This window comes from Hyla sarda, chromosome 12 (assembly GCF_029499605.1).
Source record: "Hyla sarda isolate aHylSar1 chromosome 12, aHylSar1.hap1, whole genome shotgun sequence".
In the NCBI taxonomy this organism is placed as follows: Eukaryota; Metazoa; Chordata; class Amphibia; order Anura; family Hylidae; genus Hyla; species Hyla sarda.
This window is the reverse complement of record NC_079200.1, coordinates 54,278,422-54,288,882: the sequence shown is the minus strand read 5'-3', so window position 1 is coordinate 54,288,882 and position 10,461 is coordinate 54,278,422. Positions and strand designations below refer to the sequence as shown.

The following is a 10,461-nucleotide window of genomic DNA, read 5'->3' as shown; positions in this document are numbered from 1 at the left end:
TGCCTTCTGCAATAAAGTTAAAACCCCGCAATGCTACACCCACCCCATCTGTACTATAATAATCTGCATAAGGCTGGGTTCACACTACGTTTTGTCCCATACGGGAGCGCATACGGCAGGGGGGAGCTAAAAGCTCGCGCTCCCGTATGTGACCGTATGCGCTCCCGTATGTCATTCATTTCAATGAGCCGACCGGAGTGAAACGTTCGGTCCGGTCGGCTCATTTTTGCGCCGTATGCGCTTTTACAACCGGACCTAAAACCGTGGTTGACCACAGTTTTAGGTCCGGTTGTAAAAGTGCATACGGCGCAAAAATGAGCCGACCGGACCGAACGTTTCACTCCGGTCGGCTCATTGAAATGAATGGCATACGGGAGCGCATACGGTCACATACGGGAGCGCGAGCTTTTAGCTCCCCCCTGCCGTATGCGCTCCCGTATGGGACAAAACGTAGTGTGAACCCAGCCTTATTCAGCCTGCTGGAGGAGCACAGCACCACCTCCAGGGACGATCACTAAGATCAGGGCCGTCTAACTACCTGACATCGCGCGCGCGCCTCCATACTTCGGGAGGAGCCAATGGGCAGGGTCAAGGGGCAGCAAAATTAGCTTTCGCCTAGGGTGGCAAAGATTCTTTCTCCAGGCCTGACCATTACTACCACATAGTGACTAAATAATACCACAATACTGCTGCTAAGTAAAAACCACTATATAAAGACCAATATTCACCCTATACAGTGCCCATAAAGTAGTGATCCCAGCTTTACACAGGCTCTGCAGACCATATACAGTGACCCCCCCCAACCTACGATGGCCCCGACATACAATCATTTCAAGATACGGTGGCCTCTCAGAGGCCATCGCATGTTGAAGGCAGCATCAACATACGATGCTTTTGTATGTCGGGGCCATCGCATAAACGGCTATCCGGCAGTGCTGACTGCTTCAGCTACCGCCGGATAGCCGTTTACGGTGCCCCGTGTGGTCCGCTGACGATCACTTACCTGTCCTCGGGGCTCCGGCGCTTCCTCTTCGGGATCCTCTGCATCGTCGTCATCACGTCGCTGCGCACGCCGTCCCGTCATCCAATAGGAGCGGCGTGCATAACGACGTGATGGCGGCGACGGAGAGCGAGGATGCCGGGGAAGCAGAGGCCTTGTCGGAGCGTTGGGGGTACCCCGGGGCCGCGGCGACAGCGATGGGAGGCGACATCCAGGGCAGCGGTGACGAGCGGTGACGATCCGGAGCGACGGGGACAGGTGAGTATAACCTCCAATACCAGTGGTCTTCAACCTGCGGACCTCCAGAAGTTGCAAAACTACAACTCCCAGCATGCCCGGACAGCCGTTGGCTGTCCGGGCATGCTGGGTGTTGTAGTTTAGCAACATCTGGAGGTCCGCAGGTTATAGACCACTGTCCTATACTTTACATTGCACGGATCCCTCAACATACGATGGTTTCAACAAACGATGGTCCATTTGGAACGGATTACCATGGTATGTTGACGGACCACTGTATGTTATCACAGTGTAGTGACATCTAGTGGCTCACAGGTATTTTTTTCGTGCAGTCGTTCTCATTCTTTTTTTTTTCTCTCTCTTTTCTCAGACCGCCTGAAGACTTCTTCCAACCGTGATTCGTCTCCACAGAATCTGCCAAACAAATTGTAGGCTCCATGATTTTTCAGCACAAAACTAACCTTTTTCCTACAATGAGCGCCCCAAATAATTCCTGCTCTGGTGCCCTGCATAGTATGAGTAAGTAGGTTAGTGTTGTGGAGAGCGGTGGGGGGGGGTTAGGTTCCCAGTAGGTAGGTAATCCCACGCATTAGGTAGATGCCAGAGTAGGTATGTAATCCAACCTATTAGGATGATTCCCTCAGCAGGTAGGTAATCCCCACTAATTAGGTAGATGACCCCAGTAGGTAGGCAGTCTTCCCCATTAAAGGGGTATTCCAGGATCTTTTTTTATTTGACTATGCTACAGCGACTGTAAAGTTAGTGTGGTTCATAATATTGCGTCTGTTCCTGTGTGTGATGGTTTTCTCACAATTCTTATGTGATTATCGCCCCAATATTTATTTTTAACTGTATAGAAAATTATTTATGTCTCTGGATTTCCCAGTTTGCAGTGTGTCGAGACTTGAAATCACTAGTCAGGTGATCAGAGGTATTTTCTTTTGCTTCAATGGGTGGAGCAACCGTTGGGTGGGAGAGAGATCATTTAGCAACAGCTGTAGACACCCTGATTAGGAAACACTGGTGTATTGCATTGAATGGATCAAAGGTGTGTTTTAGTGGGTGGGGTGGCTGATGTGTTGGAGGGGGGAAAGTGACCTCATACTTACAAACTATGGAACTATGGGATGTGTAGTTTAGAGAACAAAATTCAACAGGAAATACCCAGTTCTGGCAGGTACGTACTACTAAAATCACCTTATGGTGGATAACCCCTTTAGGTAAATATTAGTGTTGAGCGGCAATGGGCCATATTCGAATTCGTGATATTTCGCGAATATATGGACAAATATTCGTCATCTATTCGCAAAGTTTGCATATTCGCAATATTCGTGGCCTTTTTTTTACTATGCGCCATAAAATTTGCATGCGCAATATCACGTGATAAATGAGCTAAAAGAAGGGAGGGGTCAATATGCGTGAAAATTCGCATAGGCGAATATTCGCATATGCAAATTTCCGGGCGCCAGCCAGTCTGACACAGTAACTAGTATTGGAGCCTTTTTTACACCACAAGCTGGAAGCAGGGAGGGATGATCACTGTGATGTGTACTGTGAAAAAAAAAAATGCAAATATTCGTAATTGTGAATATTTAGCTGAATATACGACATTGACGATAAATATTCGAATTGTGAATATTCGCGCCCAACACTGGTAAATATCCCCTGTTAGGTAGGTAACATCGAACCCCCCCCCCTCCCCGATTAGGTCGATGCACACAGTAACTATAGGTACATAGTTTCTTCCCCCCAGGATGCCCCTAGTAGGAAGGCAATTTCCCCCAATGGGTTACCAAAACAAACACTCACCTTTCTTCTGCTCTTGCGCTGATGATGGCCCTTCTTCTTTCTCCATCCATCCCTACTTAATCACCCAGAGGGGCAAAAGACTTCTTCTGCTGGCTGATAAAATGAGATTATCGCGCGTCACATGCAGCAGAAGCCCTACAGTGCTGTGCTGTACTGTATGTACATTAAGTAGCATGCTCTGCTGTTTCTGTAGCATACCACAGATTGTATACAATAAACTACCGTATTTTTCGCCCTATAGGATGCACCGGCGTATAAGACGCACCCAATTTTTAGGTGCAAAATCTAAAAAATTAAAGATTTTGAACCCAATAGTGGTCTTCATGGCAGGGACACGTGAATATTACCTCCTATGCAGTGGTCTTCAATCTGCGGACCTCCAGATGTTGCAAAACTACAACTCCCAGCATGGCCGGACAGCCGTTGGCTGTCCGGGCATGCTGGGAGTTGTAGTTTTGCAACATCTGGAGGTCCGCAGATTGAAGACCACTGCATAGGAGGTAATACTCACGTGTCCCCGCCGCTCCGGACCCGTCACCGCTGCCCTGGATGTCGCTCCATCGCTGTCGCCGTGTCCCCGTCGCTCCGGAACGTCTCTGCTGCCGGCCGGGTATCCTCGCTCGCCGTCGCCGCCATCACGTCGTTACGCACGCAGACGCACGTACGCGACGACGTGATGACGAGGAAGGAGAGCGCCGGCCATACAGGGGATCCCTGAACGGAGAAGACACCGAGGAGGCAGGTAAGGTCCCTCCCGGTGTCCTGTAAGCACTAACCCGGCTATTCAGTCGGGCTGTTCGGGACCGTCGCAGTGAAATCGCGGCGGTCCCGAACAGCCCGACTGAACAGCCGGGTTAGTGTCACTTTCCCTTCAGACGCGGCGGTCAGCTTTGATCGCTGCATCTGAAGGGTTAATACAGGGCATCACCGCGATCGGTGATGTCCTGTATTAGCCACGGGTCCCGGCCGTTGATGGCCGCAGGGACCACCGCGATAGGGGTTTATTCGCCGTATAAGACGCACCGACTTTTCCCCCCCCAGTTTTGGGGAAGAAAAAGTGCGTCTTGTACGGCGAAAAATACGGTATATGTGTTACTGCTGCTTTCACATTCTTAGTGGGCACAACATTTTGCGCCCTTAAGAATTTAGCGATTAGGGAAACAGCACCCAACGCACTGCTCTCTTTATCTGCTTTAGCTACAGAAAGTATAGGAGTTAGAAACACCAGAAATGAGCGCATAATGATCCCAAAATTAAATTAAAGAACAAACTTTATTAAACAAATATGCTCCAAATGACATACATTTAAAAACATATAAAAGTATTACAAAGTAATAGCAAAAGTGCTGGAGGAACCGACTAGCAGGAGACTACGCACTATGCAGCTTAGTAGCAAATGTAGGTATAATCAAGGTACATCATAAGGACCATAATGGTTACAACTATTTAAACAAACATAAGGTGGCACAGTGCAAAGGACATATAAATCACAAAGGTCCAAAAGAGGACCACAAATGTGAATAGACAAAACACAATATCATTACCACAATGGAGAGGTGAAAGCTCCACCACCCAACAGTTCCTCCAGCACTTTTGCTATTACTTTGTAATACTTTTATATGTTTTTAAAGGAGTACTCCGGTGAAAAACTTTTTTTTTTTTTATTCAACTGGTGCCAGAAAGTTAAACAGATTTGTAAATTACGGTATTTCTATTAAAAAACGTAATCCTTCCTGTACTTATTAGCTGCTGAATACTACAGCGGAAATTATTTTCTTTTTGAAACACAGAGCTGTCTGCTGACATCACGAGCACAGTGCTCTCTGCTGACATCTCTGTCCATTTTAGGAACTGTCCAGAATAGCATATGTTTGCTATGGGGATTTCCTTTTACTCTGGACAGTTCCTAAAATGGACAGAGATGTCAGCAGAGAGCACTGTGCTCATGATGTCAGCAGACAGCTCTGTGTTTCAAATGGAAAATAATTTCCACTGTAGTATTCAGCAGCTAATAAGTACAGAAAGGATTAAGATTTTTTAATAGAAGTAATTTACAAATCTGTTTAACTTTCTGGCACCAGTTGATTTAAAAAAAAAAAAAAAAAAGTTTTTCACTGGAGTACTCCTTTTAAATGTATGTAATTTTGAGCATATTTGTTTAATAAAATTTGTTCTTTAACTTAATATTGGGATCGTTGTGCACTCATTTCTGGTGTTTCTAATTCATATCTATAGCGTAGATCTGTTATGCATTGGGACTTATGTGTCAAGAAAGTATAGGAGTAAAACAGTCAGCTAGCAATGCTGGTATTGGGCAAAAAGCTTCCTGTTTAATGGGTTATGCCAAGATTAGAAATTATCCCCTCATATTTGGCTAATCAGTTGGGGTCTCACCCTCAACATGAAGTGCTCGTCTTGGAAGAAGGAGGACGACAAATAGGAAAACAAAAAAGTCTCAGTGTCTTCAGGGAGCAACTCACTTGTACTCAGGACAACCGAAACTTATTGGTGACCAACAGCATGGATAATCTGCATTATATTTTTAGACATACATCTCATAAGGAAGAGACTCTCCACCATTTTTTATGGATGTAAGGTTGTCGGCAAACTCTAAAATCAGAGAAAAATGACGTCCACACTTTACAACACTCTGGCTTAAAGGGAATGTCATCAGAAAAGGCATTGTTTTTTTAAATCAAGTTTTGATTTGAAATATGTTTTTAAAGTGTTACTATCCTTGGCTTCTTTATGCACATTAATACAAATTTTTACCTGGGGTGCCCAAACTTTCGATCCCCACTGTATAGAGAAGACAATAGCAGCCCAGCCCCCCTCCCTGTAGAATAAACTCGGCACAGGTCACACAGCATGCTTACAGGTCTGCATCAAAGCATAGGGCCTGGAGATGTTCATTGTGTCTGTTAAAAGAGCCTAGGTAAGATTGCTGCCCTCATAATAATGTATATTAAAAAAATAAAGATAATCAGAAAATAAAAACAGATTAGAAAGAACATGTTTCAGTATCTGGATATAATCAGGTAAAAAAAAGTTAAATATTAATTTTTCTTTATTACTTCTGCATGTTGTATGCAAAGGTCCTGTAGGTGGCAGCACCTGGTAGTGTATTTCTTACTGTATATCTGGCTGTTTCCCATTGTAATTCCTTATTCTTTCTTGACCTTTCAGATATTTATTCATTTGCACTTGTATGAACAGACATTTTTAAATGGTGCCTAAGAAGGTTATTTTTTGTATGAAAAATAAGTCTAGAAATGAATCGAAAACAAGACTTTAAAATCTAACACTGGCCTATTGGTCTGACTGAAAGGTCTTCTGCACAGTCCTGAAACAAACAGTTTTGTGGAAATCTTGTAGAAGGGATAATCTGGTAAAATTTTTTGTTTGCACTACTGTCCCTGGCCTGCCTTACAAAACAATAAAAACTTTCACTCACCTTCCTCTGCTCCCTCGTAGCCTCCGATATCAGGGTGCCCTGTCTCATTCCAGTCTCTGCTGACAGTCTGCTTCCTGGAGCCGGCCAGAGCTGCAGACGGGATGTCACAGAAACACTCCGCCAATCTGTCAGTTCCCTCAGCTGTAGATGCTATGATCTGCAGCTCCGGGGAAAGCAGAGTAACAGATTGGAGACAGAGCACCCCAATACTGGCGCTACAAAGGAGTAAAGGAAGGTGAGTAAGAGTTTTTATTGGTTTGTGGGGACATAAAATAATTCACTGGATAGCCCCTTTAAGAGAAGTGAGAACCTTTTACACCATGGCCTTCTCCATCATCAGGTATAATGTGCTTTAATGGGGTGGGGCTTAACTGCTAGAGGACTTAAGATCTACAGGTATGCCCAGGGTGCCTGGGATATAGCGCAACAGGACGTACCTGTGCGCTCTGAATCCCACCATGGCTATGACACGAGTGCAGGAGCTACACTTGCATCATGGACCGTGGGTCCTGGCTGCTGTCAGTAACCAGGGACTCGCCGGTAATGACGGACATCAGCAATTGCGCTATTAACCCCTCAGATGTGGTGATCAATACTGATCATGGCACGTGTGGCAAAGCTGTAGTTCGAGTGGCTGATGTGATCATCCGCGGCATGGTCACAGGGATCAGAACAGCCAAGATGGCGTCCGGAGGTCTCCTTACCTGCCTCCTGCCATCATCATGGCTTTATTTTCTCTGGTTTACCATAAAGCAGGCCAGAGAAGTAGATCGCCAATAACATATGCAAAGCACTGTTCAGTATCTGCAATCCAAAAATAGCAAACAATAGTGAAATTAGCCACTCCCCAATAAAATAAAATTTTTTCCTCTTTTAGGGAACATAGGTTGAGTTAGCTGGGAACAGTTTATTTGGTGACAGGTACTTTTAAAGTTTTTCAAAAGTAGTACAATAATAGAAAAGCATGTAAAGATGGATATCATTTTAGTCATATTGACCCACAAAATAAATAGAATGTGTCAGCTTTATCATAAAGTGCGAATAAACGAAAACACAAAAATATAAATTTCCTGTGTCCTCAAGGCCTAAATGGACTATGTCCTTAAGGGGTTAATTAACCAGGTATAAATCGAGATTTTCCTAGCTTGTGACGGAAAATATAAGTTATATGAAGACAGGAGGCGAGTATCTTGCATTAATCTTTCTTTCTTTAATGCTCATAGCAGAAAACATCATACAATTTTTTCAAAACAAAAAACTACAATTCCCAGCAGTCCCCTGTACACTCCTCCCCTCCTAGCCTGACTGGCTGCTCTAAAAGGGGGCTGCTTGTAGATCCTCTTCCTCTTTCTTTATGCAAATTTCTTGATCGTCCACTGAACCACCGAACACCGGAACCGTGCCGCTTGGACTCTCCCGAATCGCCGGCCAACAGGACCGCAAAACTGTTAACGAACAATGTCGACAGAAAACATCAGTCTTCTACAAAACCAGGACGTCTTCAGCGTCTCCGCTCAATACCCTGGAAAGACAACAAACAGTATAATAGGGTTGGGTCGGGAGGGAAGATACTCGCCTCCTGTCTTCATATAACTTATATTTTCCGTCACAAGCTAGGAAAATCTCGATTTATATATCAGACAGGAGGCTCATATCTTGCAAGTTTAAAGCTAACTTCGAATAAAAGAAGACAAAACATAATAGTTAAAGAACTGATACAGACACATGTTCTCCTGGCCTAAAATAGAAATGGCGAAAAGTCGTCTCCCACGACCAATCAGCCGCCAACAAGAGGTCTGACAAAGAGCCTCCTGAAGTAACCACTTTTGTGGCCATTGCTCCTCTGGACGAGTGAGCACCGAATAGGGAGATATCAATCCCTGCTAATTCCATGGCTGATCTCACCCACCTGGCCAAAGTGGCCGAGGAAACCGGTAGGTGCGGCTGCACGTAAGATATTAACAATTGGCTGTGGGTAAGCGATCGTACCGACGCAGTCCGAGTCTCGTACATCTGGAGACAGCGCACCACACAAAGTTTGGGGTGCGACGGAAAAAAGGGGTAGAACACTGATTGCAAGCCCGTTTTGGTTCGCCGAACCACGGAAAATCGTACCCCTTCAGGCGAGAATTGACGCCTAGAGATGTCAAGAGCTCTAACATCCGATACTCTCTTAATGGAAACCAGACATAATAATGTAGTCAACTTGAAAGACAGGAGTTTCAACGATAATATCTCGTTGTCCTCCCAAGAGGAAAACGTGTCCAACACCCGGGAGACATCCCAAGTAGATTGGTATCTAGGACGAGGAGGACGTTTAAATTTCACTCCCCTGAGGAGACGACACACCAACGGGTGTTTACCAACTGGTAACGAGTCCACCGGGCAATGATACGCCGAGATGGCGGATCTGTACACATTTAGGGAACTATAAGATTTGCCTAATTCAAAAGAATCCGCCAGATAGTTCACTATGACTGGAACAGGTGCTTGAGTGGGATCAACTTGTCGTTGATCACACCAATGAACCCACAAGGCCCATGCAGATCGAAATGCCGATCTAGTCCCGGGGGCCCAGGCCAAGGCGAGGAGATCTCTAGCTGACTGTGAAAGCTCGCCACCTGTGTCCGGCACCCCGAAACCAACCACGCTAGGAGCGTGAGGTTGCCCTCCAGAACCAGCGGGTGAAGACCCTTGGCTGGATTCGTTAGGAGACAAGGTGAATGTGGAATTAATCTGGGATAGTCCACTGACATTCCCAACAGAATGTCACCATGGAGTGACCAGAACCACCGTCGCTTTCTGAGTCGCAACTTGGAGAAGGACTCTGACAATCAGAGGGAACGGAGGGAACGCGTAATGTGTCCCTGTCGCCCACTGCTGACGGAGTGCATCCACTGCGGACGCTTCCGGGTCTGGCCTCCAACTGTAAAATCGGGGTAATTGACAGTTGAGGCGTGAGGCAAAGAGGTCCGTATGTAACGGGCCCCATAACTCTTGGAGAGCCCGGAAAACCGACCGATCCAGGGTCCAATCGCTGGAATCGATCAGATAGCGAGAATGCCAGTCCGCCACCTCGTTGGAGACCCCTGGAAGATATTCTGCTATGGGAATGATGTTCCGGGACAGACAGAAATGCCAAAAGTCGGACGCAATGTCCGCCAAAATTCTGGATCTCGTGCCTCCCAGGCGGTTGACATATTGTACCGCCGCCACATTGTCCATGCGTAATAATACGCAGCAATTGGACCTCTGCATTAGGAAGCTCCTGATAGCAAAATACGCTGCCAGGAGTTCCAGAGCGTTGATATGGAGAAGAGATTCCTCTTCCGACCATATCCCTCCAGTGGTGTCCTGTCCGCAACGAGCTCCCCAGCCTTGGCGACTCGCATCGGATTCTATGATCACGTCCGGACAGGAATTGAATATCGTCTTGCCGTTCCATTCTACGGCATGACGCAACCACCAATGCAACTCCGTCACCGAATCGGGACATAGTGGTACCTCGTCGGCGTACCGCAAACCCCGCCGGAGGTGGAGGGTTTTGAGGTGTTGGAGTGCTCGATAATGGAGTGGAGCCGGGAAAATCGCCTGAATAGAAGCAGACAGTAAACCGACTATCCGTGCGAGAAGCCTCAAAGAAGTTTGACCCTTGCGCAAAACCGCCCTGATTTCCTTGCGAATCAGAGTGAGTTTTGACGTCGGTAGTCTTAAAACGGCTTGTTGGGTGTCCACTAGAAAACCCCAAAATTCCATCTCTTGAGCCGGATGAAGAACCGACTTCTTGTGATTGATGAGGAATCCTAATTCCTCTAACAGAGCCACTGTCCATTGCCTGTGTAGTATGGCTTGAGACCTGGACCGAGCCATGATAAGGAGATCGTCCAGATATATTATGAGTCTCACCCCCCTGCTCCGAAGAACAGCTATCACGGGTTTCATCAACTTGGTGAAACACCAC

At 46.2% G+C, this 10,461-nt stretch overlaps 1 long non-coding RNA gene across 2 annotated transcripts in view; it reads left to right on the top strand.

The window, feature by feature from the left end:
- Positions 1 to 10,461, top strand: part of LOC130296657 (uncharacterized) — a 31,810-nt gene that overhangs the window by 1,103 nt on the left and 20,246 nt on the right. The window contains exon 2 of one of the 2 annotated variants that reach the window (XR_008849249.1): positions 1,608 to 1,756. This is a non-coding gene — a long non-coding RNA (uncharacterized LOC130296657). Of the gene's footprint in view, positions 1 to 1,607; positions 1,765 to 10,461 lie in introns of both variants that reach the window. The other variant, XR_008849250.1, reaches the window with a different exon arrangement.